Source organism: Aulostomus chinensis, chromosome 4 (genome assembly GCF_037954235.1).
Source record: "Aulostomus chinensis isolate RoL2024-O1b breed Wild chromosome 4, RoL_Achi_v1.0, whole genome shotgun sequence".
In the NCBI taxonomy this organism is placed as follows: domain Eukaryota; kingdom Metazoa; phylum Chordata; class Actinopteri; order Syngnathiformes; family Aulostomidae; genus Aulostomus; species Aulostomus chinensis.
Window position 1 is genome coordinate 29,739,987 of NC_141323.1, and position 18,525 is coordinate 29,758,511.

The window sequence follows — 18,525 nt, forward strand, 5'->3', positions numbered from 1 at the left end:
AGCCTCCTCCCGCCCACCGGGGCCGAGTAGCAGGGGTCGTCCTGAATCCAGTGATGAATTTTATGAAAGCGGTGGGACTTGTACATTTACAGCAATTGCTTGCAGTGTACTACAAGATTTCAACAGTATCACCCTGTTTATAAAAATACAGTACTTTGCTGTTAATTCTAATAGGAATCTGTTAAATTACACCCCATGACTGTTTAACAGAACTATGCTGTAATGCTAAAATACAGTACTTCACTGTAAATAAAACAGTATCATGCAGTATCTTTGCCTGATGGACGCAAGGAGAATCTCCTGATCTGCACGTGAGGCCAGAGCCTTGGTTATCATCCATCTCAATCACAGTCATTTGGTGAGTAGCGATTGCATTTATTGTAGACACTGGCGCAAAGTCTGTAGGCCAGTGGAGGCCAAGTGAAGTTTCCAGTTTGTGTGGCGACACACGAGTGGGGGGTGCACTTATTAAAATATAATAGTGACCAAAGCCGGACAACGCCACCTTGGGAATTTCGCCCAAGGAAATAGTTAACGTACTGACCAAAAGGCACTCACAGGTTCATTTACTAATTGGCAGGAGACGTGGTTCCATGACAAAAATATTTTATTGTAAACAGGCCAGCAGATTAAAAAGAGAACAAGAATGAATCTAAACAAGTCTGGAGCTTACCAGTGGGGGTGAGGGATCCCAAGGCAGAAGACACCCTGATCAATTGGGACATCACATTTAAAAACGCATGATTAAAGCAAAACAGGGGTGCACAGCACACAAGAGGAAAAGCGACGCCAGGACCGTGAGCTCCCAGTACCTGAAACGAAATGACAAGAATTATAATTTAACACCAAAACTAAAAAAAAAAAAAAACACAAACCAGAACCAAACTCAAACCACAATTTAAAAATTAATTCGAGAAACAAGATTTAATTATTAAAAACAAATTAGCAAGGAAAAATAATACAACCCAAAATAACCAGAAACGAGTTCATTTCTCCATTGCTAGACCAGGGAGCTAACGGATAGCCGTCCAGCAGCTTGCTACACCCTGAAGCCCAAGCGGAGGAATGGGAAACAATGCAGATCCAAACCTTCAGAGCACCATGAAGTACAGTTCAGTGGCGCCACACGGTGGACATCAGGATCTGGCAGACCCTGGTTAAACAAGGTGAATTACTGCAACAACCTCCAGTTCAACACACAGCGGATTCCAATTCATTAACACAGAAGCAGAGCACTCCAGTGAACACAGTAAACAGTGAACAAACAAACAAGCAAAACATGTGTAGATGGCCAGTAGGTCGCAGAACAGGCTAGTAGCAGAGCAGGCTAATAGAGCAGGAGCCTGTAACAAAGCTGGGTAGTCTGTAGCCAAACAGCAGCCAGAGCAAAGCAGGGTAGTCTGTAGCAAAACAGCAGCCAGAGCAAAGCAGGGTAGTCTGTAGCAAAACAGCAGCCAGAGCAAAGCAGGGTAGTCTGTAGCAAAACAGCAGCCAGAGCAAAGCAGGGTAGTCTGTAGCAAAACAGCAGCCAGAGCAAAGCAGGGTAGTCTGTAGCAAAACAGCAGCCAGAGCAAAGCAGGGTAGTCTGTAGCAAAACAGCAGCCAGAGCAAAGCAGGGTAGTCTGTAGCAAAACAGCAGCCAGAGCAAAGCAGGGTAGTCTGTAGCAAACAGCAGCCAGAGCAAAGCAGGAGCATCTGGCAAAGCAGGATAGTCTGGCAAGACAGCGCCCGGTAGCAAAGCAGCAGCTAGTTCTTCCTCAGTGTCACGGCTCACCAGCTGTGCCAATCAGGTGTAGATCGCACGCATGCAGAGCAAAGGGTTTCACAGCTAGTATGCTGTGGCAAACAGCCTCTGCACGTCAGATCGGCGGGGGGGGGGGGTGTTTCCCCACTAGCGGCGATTAAGGGACCGTGTCCCAAAAGCCGGACGCCTACAATTAAACACGTGAATATGAAAAACGTGCATGATCAGCATGCAACACGAGCTACAGGGAGCTACTGCTACATACCAGCACAGACGGTGGCGAGAAGGCAGACGTGAGGCGATCAGAGGCGGAAGCGAGGTGACCAGGAAGTGGGAGGACCGCGGACCCCAAGAGCAAGAGATTGACCAGGTAGATGCTGCCCCTATTTATAGAGCAGCGCCTCACACTGGTTGGCTAATGATGGTACAAGCCAAGTCAGGCATCACCAACCAGTCTCACTGCTAGGATGGGACCTCTCATCCTGCCACATTTGCATTGATAATTACACTCGGTGCACATCATGCTAGCCAGATTTAGCAGCTAGCCAAAATGTTGAAAATGCTTGCAAATTAGTCCAAAAACACAGAGAGTTGACTTTACTTTTTACATCTCGAGCCTCCACAAATTAATGTGTGCGACATCTGTATTTTGCCTGTGAATTCATGAAGCTTTCTGAACCATTTTACAGTACACACAATATACGTGTCACACAACAGTTAAGTCGGTTCATATTAAGATGAGTGCACACTGACTGTGTTTACATGCAATTACGTTCCTCCATCTTGTGCTAGGCTACTGCTCTGGCATGAGTCTGTCTGATGGCATGATTACAGTGTACTTAAGGCCATAGATCAGGAGCTGTGGTTGTATTTGTTTAAAAAAGAGTGGTTTTAGCATCGTTCAAGTGCCTGCTCATTTGTGTTGATTTTTCTTTGTCTCTGATATTGCCTACAGATGCAGGAGCCTATTTTCCAGCTGCCCTGATCCTAGTAAGTACTTGCCTGTCCATCACATTTCACAGTTAATCAGTTATTTTTTCAGACCTCAAACATTGAAATAGACAACTATGTTATCTGGTCAAAGAAGCTGTTTTTTTCTTCTTCTTCTTCTCTTCTCTTTTCTCCCTGTTTTTTTGGATCTCCAACACTATATCTACATGTATATATTTGATGGCTTATAATGTCTCATTCATCTGAGTGAGTTCCAACACTCCTTTTTTAGGCGCTTCATTGGAATAAATCCTGAGAGTGTCTGCATGTTTTCCCTGTGCTGGTTCTCTCCAGGTACTCCAGCTTCCTTCCACAGTCCAAAGACATGCAAATGGAAATGCAACTCTAAATTGACCATAGGTATGGCTGTGAGTGTGAATGGTTGTCTGTCAATATTTGTTGGCTGCGGTGGACTGCGATGGACCACTGACCTGTCCAAGGTAATGTCCCCTCTGGGATAGGCTCCAGCCCCACCCTGTGACACTTAACAGGATAAGCGGAAAAATGGATGGATGGATGGATGGATGGACGGATGGATGGATGGATGGATGGATGGATAGATGGGTGGGTGATCACTCACAGGACTGTGAGTCTCTCACTCTGACCGCTTCATGCTATGGGACTTACACTGACGTAACCTGATTAGCTCAGTCAGTCGAGCATGAGACTCTTAGTCTCAGGGTTGTTGGTTCAAGCCCCATGTTGGGTGTTGATGTTAAACACCACTGCTTGTCCTCTCAGTTTTGAAAGCTTTGTTTGTAAATTGTCAGAAAAATCAGTGAATAAACAATACAAACTTAGGCTTTGTCAGAAATTCCATGCTTCCAAACTAACCAATATGAAAAAAACAAAAGGTGAGACTTTTTCATGCATTCGAAAAATTTGTATGCGCTTCATTGTATCCGCTTTCTATACTTCCATGCATCCCAGCTTATTTCTGTTCAGGGTTGCAGGGGGAGGCTGGAGCCTTTCCCAGTGGCTTTCAGGTGAGAGGCAGGTTTCACCCTGGACAGGTAGCCAGTCCATTGCAGACAGAATACCCACGCAGGCACGGAGAGAACATGCACACACCACACAGAAAGAACCTGTGCTCGAGCCAGGACTTGAACTTGCTTTGAGGCGACACTGTTAACAACGGTACCACCGTGCCACCCATTGACTGTAACACATTGTAAACAATATACACTCTTGTTATCATACAACACGTAGCCCTGGACAAAAATCAAATAAATTACATCGCATAAAAAGCATAAAGAGATGTGTTAAAAAGTTCAAAAATAAATAGAGTTCATGATCTTTAAAATTGGTTATAATGTGAGCAGGTTAAAAGCATAAATATAATATGTAACATTTAAAAAGTAAAACTATTTACAGTTAAAAAATAAATTCATATAAAGGTCTTTAAGTTCTCTGAGTCTGTTAAAGATCAGTGATCTGAGAATAAGGAGAGGGGAAGAAGCCGTGTTTATATGTAACCTCAATTGTTACCTGTCAATCATTTCATTCCTGTCTTATCTTTGGGTGTATTAAGACCGCAAAAGCCAATGAGAGGAAAGTTCCTGTGTAAGGGGTGGGACTAGTGGCGCAGGTTTGTGAGGTGAGTAGTTAGCGCGCATGGGGAGAGAAACAGAGGCAATGATCAGAGAGTGAAGAGGGGAGGCATCATTTGTGTGGAGAGCATTTAAGTTTATTTTGGAGGTCGACGACTGGTGGTCCTGATATAAACTTCTGTGTGACCTTCGAGAGGTGAATATTTATGCCTGTATTTGCGCTTTATCTAACTGTTATAGTGAAAAGAGACTGGATGTGTACATGGTTAGCGACGTGCTAGCTAGGGATAGCATTCCGTGCTAATGTGCCAGCAGATCGTAGCTTTAGCGTTGTAATATGTTTGGAGCGAAAGTAAAGGTAATGCGAATTCGACACGAGATAATGTTTGATAATTGTGGCTAAATTAAGATAATATGCTTGAAGGAGACGGACATTGGAGAGAGAGAGACGGGTTTCCATCCGATGGCTCTGCTGTTCTGCTGTGCCTTGTCCTGCTGTGTTTTCTTCTTCGTGACTTTCGCTGTCCCGCCATTGCGTGTGAGTGTTTGGATTGTGACTTCCACCGCCATTGCCATTACCATTCAGACTCTCATCCTCCATTCCCGTTCTCCCCCTTCTAATAAAACCCTGGATTTGTGAGGACTTACATACACATGCACTTGCTTTTATTGTGTGCAGCTGTCAGCTGCGAGTGAAGCGGCCATTACAGTTGTGAAGCCCCGACCGCACACGAGCTTCAATAAACAGGTAAAAATTTAATTTAAGGTGTTTCATATGAATGTGTGTGTGCCCACAGGTAAAATATTGAGTTTTAGTTGTTGTAAATTAAAGAATACCGGTTTAGAAGGTAACTTAAGGATTCTGAAAGGGATTAAATATGATGTATATTTTTATAAAACAAAAGGGTTATCTTTTGTAGAGGAAACTTTTTTTCCTTACAATTGAGGTGTAAAGGATGACTTGAGGGTATTTTATGTGAAACTATCTAACTAAAAAAGATTTTGATTTTCAGTGAAACGAAAGTTCAGAACCAAGAAAGACACTGTTTGTTTTGTTTTGAAAATCCTCTTACTCATTGTTAATAATTTTGTTCATTGTATTTTTATAATACTAGAATATATTCAATTTTTATTTCATCCATCTCTGTGAACAAGTACCTGTGAAGGATTAATTTGCAATTCTTTTAACTTCAGCTTGAGGAAAGGGCAGCTTTGAGTCTTTGGGGACCAGCATGAGCGAGCTTCCCTCACACACCTTTTCTTGAAGCGCCTTTCGCAGCTTTGAAATTGAATGTCATGCAGCGTGTAATTTGAAGTAGACAGATGGCAGATGCAGTACTTTTCTCTAGATGACATCAACATTCTTTTCGTTGTATTGACAGGACACCTATTTGGCGTGTGAAAAAACCCTGAGGCTGTTGCGCATCACTTTTTTTCTGAGGTTGTAAAGTGTGTGAAATGGATATAGAGCCCATGTGTGTCACAGTCAAGGGCTTACGGCCATACCACTCTGAACACGCCCGATCTCGCCTGATCTCGGAAGCTGAGCAGGGTTGGGCCTGGTTAGTACTTGGATGGAAGACCGCCTGGGAATACGAGGTGCTGTAAGCTTTTTTGTTTCATTGTGAGGAAAGGGCAGCTTTGAGTCTTTGGGGACCAGCATGAGCGAGCTTCCCTCACACACCTTTTCTTGAAGCGTTTTTCCGCAGGTTTGAAATTGAATGTCATGCAGCGTGTAATTTGAAGTAGACAGATGACAGATGCAGTACTTTTCTCTCGATGACATTAACATTCTTTTCGTTGTATTGACAGGAAACCTATTTGGCGTGTGAAAAGACCCTGAGGCTGTTGCATGTCACTTTTTTCCTGAGGTTGTAAAGTGTGTGAAATGGATATAGAGCCCATGTGTGTAAGAGTAAAGGGCTTTCGGCCATACCACTCTGAACACGCCCGATCTCGTCTGATCTCGGAAGCTAAGCAGGGTCGGGCCTGGTTAGTACTTGGATGGGAGACCGCCTGGGAATACCAGGTGCTGTAAGCTTTTTTGTTTCATTGTGAGGAAAGGGCAGCTTTGAGTGTTTGGGGACCAGCATGAGCGAGCTTCCCTCACACACCTTTTCTTGAAGCGCCCTCCACAGCTTTCGAATGGAATGTCATGCAGTGTGTAATTTGAAGTAGACAGATTGCAGATGCAGTACTTTTCTCGAGATGACATCAACATTCTTTTCTTTGTATTGACAGGACAACTATTTGGTGTGTAAAAAGACCGTGAGGCTGTTGCACATCACATTTTTTTGAGGTTGTAAAGTGAGTGAAATGGATATAGAGCCCATGTGTGTGAGAGTCAAGGGCTTACGGCCATACCATTCTGAACTCGTCTGATCGCGGAAGTTAAGCAGGGTCGGGCCTGGATAGTACTTGGATGGGGGACCGCCTGGAAATACCAGTTGCTGTAAGCTTTTTGGTTTCATTGTGAGGAAAGGGCAGCTTTGAGTGTTTGGGGACCAGCATGAGCGAGCTTCCTTCACACACCTTTTCTTGAAGCGCCATTCTGCAGCTTTGAAATGGAATGTCATGCAGCGTTTAATTTGAAGTAGACAGATGGCAGATGCAGTACTTTTCTCTAGATGACATCAACATTCTTTTCTTTTATCGACAGGACACCTATTTGGCGTGTGAAAAGACCGTGAGGCTGTTGCACGTCACTTTTTTTCTAAGGTTGTAAAGTGAGTGAAATGGATATAGAGCCCAGGTGTGTAAGAGTCAAGGGCTTACGGCCATACCACTCTGAACACGCCCGATCTCTTCTGATCTCGGAAGCTAAGCAGGTTCGGGCCTGGTTAGTACTTGGATGGGAGACCGCCTGGGAATACCAGGTGCTGTAAGCTTTTTTGTTTCATTGTGAGGAAAGGGCCGCTTTGAGACTTTGGGGACCAGCATGAGCGAGCTTCCCTCACACACCTTTTCTTGAAGCGCCCTCTGCAGCTTTGGAATGGAATTTCATGCAGTGGTTAATTTGAAGAAGACAGATGGCAGATGCAGTTCTTTTCTCTCGATGACATCAACATTCTTTTGTTTTATTGACAGGACACCGATTTGGCGTGTGAAAAGACCCTGAGGCTTTTGCGCATCACTTTTTTTCTGAGGTTGTAAAGTGTGTGAAATGGATATAGAGCCCATGTGTGTGAGAGTCAAGGGCTTACGGCCATACCACTCTGAACACGCCCGATCTCGTCTGATCTCGGAAGCTAAGCAGGGTTCGGGCCTGGTTAGTACTTGGATGGGAGACCGCCTGGGAATACCAGGTGCTGTAAGCTTTTTTGTTTCATTGTGAGGAAAGGGCAGCTTTGAGTGTTTGGGGACCAGCATGAGCGAGCTTCCCTCACACAACTTTTCTTGAAGCGCCCTCCACAGCTTTCGAATGGAATGTCATGCAATGTGTAATTTGAAGTAGACAGATTGCAGATGCAGTACTTTTCTCTAGATGACATCAACATTCTTTTCTTTGTATTGACAGGACAACTATTTGGTGTGTAAAAAGACCGTGAGGCTGTTGCACATCACATTTTTTTTGAGGTTGTAAAGTGAGTGAAATGGATATAGAGCCCATGTGTGTGAGAGTCAAGGGCTTACGGCCATACCACTCTGAACACGCCCGATCTCGTCTGATCTCGGAAGCTTAGCAGGGTCGGGCCTGGTTAGTACTTGGATGGAAGACCGCCTGGGAATACCAGGTGCTGAAACCTTATTGTTTCATTGTGAGGAAAGGGCCGCTTTGAGTCTTTGGGGACCAGCATGAGCGAGCTTCCCTCACACACCTTTTCTTGAAGCGCCCTCTGCAGCTTTGGAATGGAATCTCTTGCAGTGGTTAATTTGAAGAAGACAGATGGCAGATGCAGTACTTTTCTCTCGATGACATCAACATTCTTTTCTTTTATTGACAGGACACGTATTTGGCGTGTTAAAAGACCCTGAGGCTGTTGCGCATCACTTTTTTTCTGAGGTTGTAAATTGTGTGAAATGGATATAGAGCCCATGTGTGTGAGAGTCAAGGGCTTACGGCCATACCACTCTGAACACGCCCGATCTCGTCTGATCTCGGAAGCTAAGCAGGGTCGGGCCGGGTTAGTACTTGGATGGAAGACCGCCTGGGAATACCAGGTGCTGTAAGCTTTTTTATTTCTTTGTGAGGAAAGGGCAGCTTTGAGTCTTTGGGGACCAGCATGAGCGAGCTTCCCTCACACACCTTTTCTTGAAGTGCCCTCCACAGCTTTGGAATGGAATGTCATGCAGTGGTTAATTTGAAGTAGACAGATGGCAGATGCAGTACTTTTCTCTAGATGACATCAACATTCTTTTCTTTTATTGACAGGACACCTATTTGGCGTGTGAAAAGACCCTGAGGCTGTTGCGCTTCACTTTTTTTCTGAGGTTGTAAATTGTGTGAAATGGATATAGAGCCCATGTGTGTCAGAGTCAAGGGCTTACGGCCATACCACTCTGAACACGCCCGATCTCGTCTGATCTCGGAAGCTAAGCTGGGTCGGGCCTGGTTAGTACTTGGATGGGAGACCGCCTGGGAATACCAGGTGCTGTAAGCTTTTTTGTTTCATTGTGAGGAAAGGGCAGCTTTGAGTGTTTGGGGACCAGCATGAGCGAACTTCCCTCACACACCTTTTCTTGAAGCGCCCTCCACAGCTTTCGAATGGAATGTCATGCAGTGTGTAATTTGAAGTAGACAGATTGCAGATGCAGTACTTTTCTCTAGATGACATCAACATTTTTTTCTTTGTATTGACAGGACAACTATTTGGTGTGTAAAAAGACCGTGAGGCTGTTGCACATCACATTTTTTTTGAGGTTGTAAAGTGAGTGAAATGGATATAGAGCCCATGTGTGTGAGAGTCAAGGGCTTACGGCCATACCACTCTGAACACGCCCGATCTCGTCTGATCTCGGAAGCTTAGCAGGGTCGGGCCTGGTTAGTACTTGGATGGAAGACCGCCTGGGAATACCAGGTGCTGTAAGCTTTTTTGTTTCATTGTGAGGAAAGGGCCGCTTTGAGACTTTGGGGACCAGCATGAGCGAGCTTCCCTCACACACCTTTTCTTGAAGGGCCCTCTGCAGCTTTGGAATGGAATTTCATGCAGTGGTTAATTTGAAGTAGACAGATGGCAGATGCAGTACTTTTCTCTCGATGACATCAACATTCTTTTGTTTTATTGACAGGACACCGATTTGGCGTGTGAAAAGACCTTGAGGCTGTTGCGCATCACTTTTTTTCTGAGGTTGTAAATTGTGTGAAATGGATATAGAGCCCATGTGTGTCAGAGTCAAAGGCTTATGGCCATACTACTCTGAACACGCCCGATCTCGTCTGATCTCGGAAGCTAAGCAGGGTCGGGCCTGGTTAGTACTTGGATGGGAGACCGCCTGGGAATACCAGGTGCTATAAGCTTTTTTGTTTCATTGTGAGGAAAGGGCCGCTTTGAGTCTTTGGGGACCAGCATGAGCGAGCTTCCCTCACACACCTTTTCTTGAAGCGCCCTCCACAGCTTTGGAATGGAATGTCATGCAGTGGTTAATTTGAAGTAGACAGATGGCAGATGCAGTACTTTTCTCTAGATGACATCAACATTCTTTTCTTTTATTGACAGGACACCTATTTGGCGTGTGAAAAGACCCTGAGGCTGTTGCGCTTCACTTTTTTTCTGAGGTTGTAAAGTGAGTGAAATGGATATAGAGCCCATGTGTGTAATAGTCAAGGGCTTACGGCCATACCACTCTGAACACGCCCGATCTCGTCTGATCTCGGAAGCTAAGCAGGGTCGGGCCTGGTTAGTACTTGGATGGGAGACCGCCTGGGACTACCAGGTGCTGTAAGATTTTTTGTTTCATTGTGAGGAAAGGGCAGCTTTGAGTGTTTGGGGACCAGCATGAGCGAGCTTCCCTCACACACCTTTTCTTGAAGCGCCCTCCACAGCTTTCGAATGGAATGTCATGCAGTGTGTAATTTGAAGTAGACAGATTGCAGATGCAGTACTTTTCTCTAGATGACATCAACATTCTTTTCTTTGTATTGAAAGTACAACTATTTGGTGTGTAAAAAGACTGTGAGGCTTTTGCACATCACATTTTTTTTGAGGTTGTAAAGTGAGTGAAATGGTTATAGAGCCCATGTGTGTGAGAGTCAAGGGCTTACGGCCATACCACTCTGAACACGCCCGATCTCGTCTGATCTCGGAAGCTTAGCAGGGTCGGGCCTGGTTAGTACTTGGATGGAAGACCGCCTGGGAATAACAGGTGCTGTAAGCTTCTTTGTTTCATTGTGAGGAAAGGGCCGCTTTGAGACTTTGGGGACCAGCATGAGCGAGCTTCCCTCACACACCTTTTCTTGAAGGGCCCTCTGCAGCTTTGGAATGGAATTTCATGCAGTGGTTAATTTGAAGAAGACAGATGGCAGATGCAGTACTTTTCTCTCGATGACATCAACATTCTTTTGTTTTATTGACAGGACACCGATTTGGCGTGTGAAAAGACCCTGAGGCTGTTGCGCATCACTTTTTTTCTGAGGTTGTAAAGTGTGTGAAATGGATATAGAGCCCATGTGTGTGAGAGTCAAGCGCTTACGGCCATACCACTCTGAACACGCCCGATCTCGTCTGATCTCGGAAGCTAAGCAGGGTTGGGCCTGGTTAGTACTTGGATGGGAGACCGCCTGGGAATACCAGGTGCTGTAAGCTTTTTTGTTTCATTGTGAGGAAAGGGCAGCTTTGAGTGTTTGGGGACCAGCATGAGCGAGCTTCCCTCACACACATTTTCTTTAAGCGCCCTCCACAGCTTTCGAATGGAATGTCATGCAGTGTGTAATTTGAAGTAGACAGATTGCAGATGCAGTACTTTTCTCTAGATGACATCAACATTTTTTTCTTTGTATTGACAGGACAACTATTTGGTGTGTAAAAAGACCGTGAGGCTGTTGCACATCACATTTTTTTTGAGGTTGTAAAGTGAGTGAAATGGATATAGAGCCCATGTGTGTGAGAGTCAAGGGCTTACGGCCATACCACTCTGAACACGCCCGATCTCGTCTGATCTCGGAAGCTTAGCAGGGTCGGGCCTGGTTAGTACTTGGATGGAAGACCGCCTGGGAATACCAGGTGCTGTAAGCTTTTTTGTTTCATTGTGAGGAAAGGGCCGCTTTGAGTTTTTGGGGACCAGCATGAGCGAGCTTCCCTCACACACCTTTTCTTGAAGCGCCCTCTGCAGCTTTGGAATGGAATTTCATGCAGTGGTTAATTTGAAGAAGACAGATGGCAGATGCAGTACTTTTCTCTCGATGACATCAACATTCTTTTCTTTTATTGACAGGACACGTATTTGGCGTGTGAAAAGACCCTGAGGCTGTTGCGCATCACTTTTTTTCTGAGGTTGTAAATTGTGTGGAATGGATATAGAGCCCATGTCTGTCACAGTCAAAGGCTTACGGCCATACTACTCTGAACACGCCCGATCTCGTCTGATCTCGGAAGCTAAGCAGGGTCGGGCCTGGTTAGTACTTGGATGGAAGACCGCCTGGGAATACCAGGTGCTGTAAGCTTTTTTATTTCTTTGTGAGGAAAGGGCAGCTTTGAGTCTTTGGGGACCAGCATGAGCGAGCTTCCCTCACACACCTTTTCTTGAAGTGCCCTCCACAGCTTTGGAATGGAATGTCATGCAGTGTGTAATTTGAAGTAGACAGATTGCAGATGCAGTACTTTTCTCTAGATGACATCAACATTTTTTTCTTTGTATTGACAGGACAACTATTTGATGTGTAAAAAGACCGTGAGGCTGTTGCACATCACATTTTTTTTGAGGTTGTAAAGTGAGTGAAATGGATATAGAGCCCATGTGTGTGAGAGTCAAGGGCTTACGGCCATACCACTCTGAACACGCCCGATCTCGTCTGATCTCGGAAGCTTAGCAGGGTCGGCCCTGGTTAGTACTTGGATGGGAGACCGCCTGGGAATACCAGGTGCTGTAAGCTTTTTTGTTTCATTGTGAGGAAAGGGCCGCTTTGAGTCTTTGGGGACCAGCATGAGCGAGCTTCCCTCACACACCTTTTCTTGAAGCGCCCTCCGCAGCTTTGGAATGGAATGTCATGCAGTGGTTAATTTGAAGTAGACAGATGGCAGATGCAGTACTTTTCTCTCGATGACATCAACATTCTTTTCTTTTATTGACAGGACACATATTTGGCGTGTGAAAAGACCCTGAGGCTGTTGCGCATCACTTTTTTTCTGAGGTTGTAAAGTGAGTGAAATGGATATAGAGCCCATGTGTGTCAGAGTCAAGGGCTTACGGCCATACCACTCTGAACACGCATGCGCCAATCAGACGGTACGCTGACAGCACGACACACGGAGGTCGCGGACTCCGCTTTTCCCATTTCTTTCGTTTTTTTCAGCCTTTTTCATTGTTCTTCCTTATTTTCCGTGCATTTTTGGTTCGTTTTTAGAGTGAACATTTTTTCCCCCCGACAGTTTTTATACTGATCGGGGGAGGTCAATTTGAGTTTTTTTTTTTCCTAATGAAAAACTTTCGGACGGACCAAATGGATTTGAACTCTGCAAACGGATTTCAGATTACGAGCATGGAAAACGGACTTGACATAAACGCACAAACAGGTGAAGAAAATGAAAAATGGTTGCTTGTTAAAAGAAACAATCAGAAACGAAACATGAAGAAGTCGGAAGGAAAACTGCCGGAGGGAAATGCGAGAGCGGCTTCCGCAGCGACAGCGGGGGAAAGACGATGAGCAGCGGCTGATTCAGAGGAGATGTGTGGAAGGAGCGCTGGAGCCGGTCCACAGGCAACGAGAGCTGGTGGCCTGAAGAACAGAGCTGAAGAAGTGGTTCCGAGAAGACCTGGGCAGCGAGGAGCTACTGGAGAGGCGACGGAGAGTGAGAGAGAATTGGCGGCGGAAAGAGATGCGGCGTCTGGTGGGGAAAGGCAGCAGCAGCAGCGACATGGAGCGGCGAAATCTGCGGGTGGCGACCACAAGTATGACAGAGAACTGACGGTCAGTGTCGAGGTAACTGGGCAGGATGAAGTCCCAGTTCTCGAATTAATGAGATGCATAAGAGCACTGTGTGGAGGTTTAATAGCCTGTAGGGCGACAGGGCCGCAGAAATATGAAATTACCATGTCACACATCAAAGGGAAAGAGAGAATCCTAGATGGTTTCAAAATTGGGGACAACACAGTGCATGTCAAAGATCTGTGTAATGATGAACTCATGGTTTCTTTTTTAAGCTTACCAGCTTACATCAGAGATGAGGAAATTTTACAAAAGCTAGAAGGGTGGGGAGTCTCAGCTGCATCAACTATAAGGAGGAGGATGTGGCCGGGTACGCAAATTGCTGATGGGACGCGGTTTCTCAAAGTAAAATTTACAGACAAGGTCCAATCTCTGCCTTATTCAGCACGGTTTGACACAGCAATAGGACCGGAATATTTCAGGGTCATACATGATAGGCAGGCTAGGGTGTGTAGGATGTGCCTCCAGCCGGGGCACATCCTAAGGGACTGTCCTGAGTTCTCCTGCCATAAGTGTGGTGTCCAGGGGCATTATGCAAGGGAGTGCAACAGGAAACCTAATAAGATACAGAAATGTGAGGTGTGTTGGAACAAAATTGATGAATGTAATTATAATTGTAGTGATGAGGATATTGTGGTGGAATCTGGATCTGAGGAGCTGTACAGTGAGATGGAAGGTTTAAGTGAGGGAGGAACGGAGGATGAGGAGGAAGATGACGAGGTGGGTAGTGGCGCCGCCAAGCAGGCTGCCGGTGAGGGTTACGCCCCTCAGAGAACCCAGAGCCCTCCTAAAGTGGTGCAGAGCCCAGGCACAAGGCTTGGTTCAAGTCTGAATGTTATGAGCACTGACTCAGGCCCACAGCAGAGAGGAAAGGATGGAGGAGGAAACGGGTCCGAAAAGGAGCCGGAGCCTTCTCAACTCCTGGAATCAATGGAGGTAGGGGACACCCCAGGAGAATTGCAGCCGGCGGCAGCCACATCCACCAGGGTACCTGCCTTAAATGTGCCCTCCACCTTCCCTCCTCAGAGTAGATCAAACAGTGACTCGGAAATGGACTTTGCCACAATCAAAAATATTCGGAAAAAGCACACCTCAATAAAAGATGCTGCGATGAAGAAAAAACAGAAGAAAGAAGGAGGGAGAGGTAAAAAATCTTGAGGGAAAATTGGCTGTTTAAAGGTTTTTTTGGTCTGACCATGTTTCTGCTGCACTCCCTTAATGTCAATGGACTCCGCACTTATGGCAGGATGACCGCCATTTTACTTAAAAGCAAGTGTGACATTCTCTGCTTACAGGAGACAAGGTGGGAAGGGGATAGCGTGGCGGCAGCAAGCAAAATGTGGGAAGGAGATGTCTTTTTTAGCAACGGCACAAGTAAATCTTGTGGCGTAGCTATTTTAGTAAAAAAGACTATAAGTACCAATAGCAAGTTAATATATCATGACAAGAAAGGTAGAATACTTATTATAGATGTTTGCATAAACAATAGAACATACAGAATTGTTAACATATATGCCAGTAACTGTGAAAAGGAAAGGAAAATGTTTCTAAATAGTATAAGCAGATGGATAGATCATAGAACCATAATAATAGGAGATTTCAATATCGCATTAACTAAGGATGATATATCAATTAATAATGTATACAAGAATGATACAAGCAGAACTGAGCTATATAATTTAATGAATATTCACAATTTGACAGATGTATGGAGAATTCACAACCCATTCAAGAAAGAGTACTCCAGAAGACAGGTTGTGCAGGGAAAAATGAAACAAGCCAGAATAGATTTATGTCTAACGGCCCCTGAAGCAACAAAACAGATCAATAAAATACAATATAATTATAACGCATGGAGTGATCACGCAACAATTGAGTGTTACTTGGGTGCTGCAGGAGGTTTCAGGGGGGGAGGTACCTGGTGCCTCAACTCCAGCCTCCTGGCAGATTCAACTTACGTTAAAAAAATCACAAAACTGCTTGATTATGCAAAAATTGAAATGAAAATAGAAAATAATTTTATAGAAAAGTGGGAAATTCTAAAGCAAAGAATTAAAAGAAGTAGTATAAATTATAGTAAAGAGAAAAAGTGGAGAGAGGAGCTGGAAGAAAATCGACTAAGAAAATTAATCAATCATGAAATAGCATTATTTGATAAAGAACCTAACAGAAACACAGAAAACTATGAATTATATAAAGCAAAACTAGGAAACATAGAAAAAATAAAATGCAGAGGTGCAATGATAAGAAGCAGAGTTAAAAATTTAGTAGAAGGAGAAAAATGCACCGCATATTTTTTGGGGCTCGAAAAGCAAAAACAAAACAAAACTATAATAGAAAAAATCAACGATATAACTGGAAAAGAATATGACGATCAAGAAAATATACTAAGAGTAACTACAGAGTTTTATAAAGAATTATTTGATAATGGATATAGCAATAGCGAAGAGGTAGACAAGTTGTTATCAAATATCCAAACTAGTATTTCAGTGGAGGATAAGGAATGGTCTGATGCACAAATTACTATTAATGAGATAAAGACGGCAATAGACAGCTTAAATAAAAACAAAAGTCCAGGGGTAGATGGTTTAACAGCAGAATTTTATATTTGTTTCAAAGAGCAGATAGCTCCCCTGTTGCTGTCATTGTACCACTCAATGGAACGGGAACAGAGAACATCCAATACATTCACTGCAGGAATAATTTCACTTATCTACAAAAATAAAGGTTCAAAACAGGATATAACAAACTATAGACCAATAAGTTTACTCAATACAGATTACAAGATACTGACCAAAACACTGGCAAACAGGCTTAAACTTACAATAGGAACCATTATTGGTAATACACAGGCATACGGCATACCAGATAGAGACATCATAGATACGATCCTTACAATAAAGGATACCGTCAGGACAATGGCAGCACAGGGGGGGTATCTGCTCGGAATTGATTTGGAGAAAGCATTCGACAGAGTAGAACATCTTTTCTTATATAAAACTTTAAAAAGATTTGGATACGGTGAAGGCTTTATTAGATGGATTAAATTATTATACGATAACGCATACAGTCAAATAAAGATAAATGGACAACTAACAGAAAAGATCAAATTAAAAAGATCGGTAAGGCAAGGATGCCCGCTTTCGGCTCTTTTATACAGTATTGTTGCTGAGCCACTAGCTTTAAGTATAATGAATGATAAGAATATTATAGGTATAAAAACATATAGAGACAAAGTCGTTAAAATAGCACAATTTGCGGATGATATCAATATAATGTTTAAAAATGAAGAAAATTTAAATTATATTATAAAACATCTAGAAAGATATGAAAAAGCATCAGGAGCTAAGGTTAACAGAAATAAGTCAGAAATGATGGAATTCGGTAAAAATAGTTTAAAAAATAATTGGGGTTTTAGCACTAAAGAATACAGGAAAATACTGGGTGTATACATTGGTAAAAATGAAGGGGAAGCCAGGGACTTAGGGTGGCGAGAACTTGTAAAAAAGGTAGAAAATACACTTAATTTATGGAGAAGTAGGGGTTTAAGCCTGAGAGGAAAGGTAATTGTCATCAATGCCTTCATACTGTCAAAAATTAATCATGTTTTGGGGGCCTGTGAGCTACCGCAGTGGGCACTAAATTTGCTCAATGAAGCGATCTCCTCCTTCCTTTGGAGGGGAAAGGGAAATTCGATCGCTCATCGGGTGATAATTGCTAATAAAAGGGAGGGGGGATTAGGACTAATTGACATCAGTGCAAAAAAAGATGCACTCAGGGCCAAATTAGTTAGAAATTTTCTCGATTCGAACAGGCAGTACCCCTGGGAGGACACAATGGCGGGCTACCTGGCTGAGTACGGGGAGGGGGAGAAACTCCCTCTTTATCACCTCCTTCCTGGGAAAAGCCATGGCTCGCTACCGATGTTCTACCAGGAGGTGCTAGAGGCATGGGGCAAATTCCTGCCCCACCTCAGGCCTAAGTGCAGTCAGAAAAGTCATGTGCTGCAGTTACCTTTTCTCGAAAGCACCTTTTTCACACACAATGGTAGGACACTTAAATGCAGGGCACTTCAGCAACATAATATAACAAGGGTCGGTCAAGTGGTGGGGGAAAGGGGTCTGTTCAGTCTCAGGAAAGTCACAACGCAACTCAAAAAAACAGGGACACCGTGCAGAAAGGATTACCTAAATGGACTAGGTAACAAAATCAACAGAAACATAACCTCACTGTGGAGAAACTTAATCATCACGGACAAATCGAGAGCAGACCCCGAACTCCCACCGCTTGAGCTTGTCACACAGTACACAGGGAAAGAGCTGTCACAGGTGAAAACAAAGGACTGGTACACCATAGGGATTAACTCAATGAAACGCACTCCAAAAGCAGAAAAACACTGGGCACAATTATTCAAGGGAATACCGATAGGGAAAATCTGGCAAAACCTTAACATACCTTACATGGACAGCAATACTTTCAAGCTAGAATTCAATATCAGACACAGGAGAATTTTCACAGGAATCAAATTACACCAGATTAATAAGGAAAACTACAGTAGGACATGCCAAATCTGCAATAAAGAACCGGAAGACCAGGAGCATCTATTCATCAACTGCAAGGAATCGGATAAATTCAGGAATTTCATAAGGATGCTACTGCAAGAGCACTGCAATTTCAGTTTGACAGATGAAACACTATGGACATGGACTCTTCTCTTTGGTACAACACTGAAACAAAAGGATCAGAACAGGACTCTCATAAATACCATACTCACTTTTGCAAAAAAATCAATATGGACAACTAGAAACTACGCTCTCTATGAAAAGAAGAAAATAAACATATTTGGGTTTTTTTACACAACACTCTTGACGCACCTACAAATCTTACATGACATGGACAAGGATATTTTTGAAAACACTTTCTGCAGGAAAAACACATTTTTCAACATAGCAAATGGCAAAATTGAAATAAACAAGATTGACAATGGTATGTTTTCTCTTCAAATTCCCAGCTAAGTAGTCTCTTTTTTTTTATAAAGCAAAGTATTTTTCAAATTTAATAAAGGGGTGAGCAAATTGGGTGGTTTATGTTTTTGGTGTGTTTAACATTTCATTTTGATAAAATTTCATTTATAAAAAAAAAAAAAAAAAAAAAAAATT

The 18,525-nt window shown here is 43.6% G+C and overlaps 13 non-coding genes and 2 pseudogenes across 13 annotated transcripts; all 15 read left to right on the forward strand.

The window, feature by feature from the left end:
• Positions 1-5,776: 5,776 nt before the first annotated feature.
• LOC147265967 (5S ribosomal RNA) lies at positions 5,777-5,895 on the forward strand (annotated as a pseudogene).
• Positions 5,896-6,206: 311 nt separating this feature from the next.
• LOC147265968 (5S ribosomal RNA) lies at positions 6,207-6,325 on the forward strand. Its single transcript, XR_015112979.1, has one exon. It is a non-coding gene; the product is annotated as a 5S ribosomal RNA (ribosomal RNA).
• Positions 6,326-7,053: 728 nt separating this feature from the next.
• On the forward strand, positions 7,054-7,172 carry LOC147265969 (5S ribosomal RNA). Its single transcript, XR_015113274.1, has one exon. It is a non-coding gene; the product is annotated as a 5S ribosomal RNA (ribosomal RNA).
• A 309-nt stretch (positions 7,173-7,481) lies between these two features.
• Positions 7,482-7,601, forward strand: LOC147265970 (5S ribosomal RNA). The gene has a single exon (XR_015113151.1). It is a non-coding gene; the product is annotated as a 5S ribosomal RNA (ribosomal RNA).
• Positions 7,602-7,911: 310 nt separating this feature from the next.
• On the forward strand, positions 7,912-8,030 carry LOC147265971 (5S ribosomal RNA; annotated as a pseudogene).
• Positions 8,031-8,338: 308 nt separating this feature from the next.
• LOC147265972 (5S ribosomal RNA) lies at positions 8,339-8,457 on the forward strand. The gene has a single exon (XR_015115551.1). It is a non-coding gene; the product is annotated as a 5S ribosomal RNA (ribosomal RNA).
• Positions 8,458-8,766: 309 nt separating this feature from the next.
• LOC147265973 (5S ribosomal RNA) lies at positions 8,767-8,885 on the forward strand. Its single transcript, XR_015112774.1, has one exon. It is a non-coding gene; the product is annotated as a 5S ribosomal RNA (ribosomal RNA).
• Positions 8,886-9,195: 310 nt separating this feature from the next.
• On the forward strand, positions 9,196-9,314 carry LOC147265974 (5S ribosomal RNA). Its single transcript, XR_015113995.1, has one exon. It is a non-coding gene; the product is annotated as a 5S ribosomal RNA (ribosomal RNA).
• A 309-nt stretch (positions 9,315-9,623) lies between these two features.
• LOC147265975 (5S ribosomal RNA) lies at positions 9,624-9,742 on the forward strand. Its single transcript, XR_015113021.1, has one exon. It is a non-coding gene; the product is annotated as a 5S ribosomal RNA (ribosomal RNA).
• Positions 9,743-10,051: 309 nt separating this feature from the next.
• On the forward strand, positions 10,052-10,170 carry LOC147265976 (5S ribosomal RNA). Its single transcript, XR_015114435.1, has one exon. It is a non-coding gene; the product is annotated as a 5S ribosomal RNA (ribosomal RNA).
• A 310-nt stretch (positions 10,171-10,480) lies between these two features.
• On the forward strand, positions 10,481-10,599 carry LOC147265977 (5S ribosomal RNA). The gene has a single exon (XR_015114825.1). It is a non-coding gene; the product is annotated as a 5S ribosomal RNA (ribosomal RNA).
• Positions 10,600-10,908: 309 nt separating this feature from the next.
• LOC147265978 (5S ribosomal RNA) lies at positions 10,909-11,027 on the forward strand. The gene has a single exon (XR_015112734.1). It is a non-coding gene; the product is annotated as a 5S ribosomal RNA (ribosomal RNA).
• A 310-nt stretch (positions 11,028-11,337) lies between these two features.
• On the forward strand, positions 11,338-11,456 carry LOC147265979 (5S ribosomal RNA). Its single transcript, XR_015113996.1, has one exon. It is a non-coding gene; the product is annotated as a 5S ribosomal RNA (ribosomal RNA).
• A 309-nt stretch (positions 11,457-11,765) lies between these two features.
• Positions 11,766-11,884, forward strand: LOC147265980 (5S ribosomal RNA). Its single transcript, XR_015113188.1, has one exon. It is a non-coding gene; the product is annotated as a 5S ribosomal RNA (ribosomal RNA).
• A 310-nt stretch (positions 11,885-12,194) lies between these two features.
• On the forward strand, positions 12,195-12,313 carry LOC147265981 (5S ribosomal RNA). The gene has a single exon (XR_015114566.1). It is a non-coding gene; the product is annotated as a 5S ribosomal RNA (ribosomal RNA).
• The last annotated feature ends 6,212 nt before the right edge of the window (positions 12,314-18,525 follow it).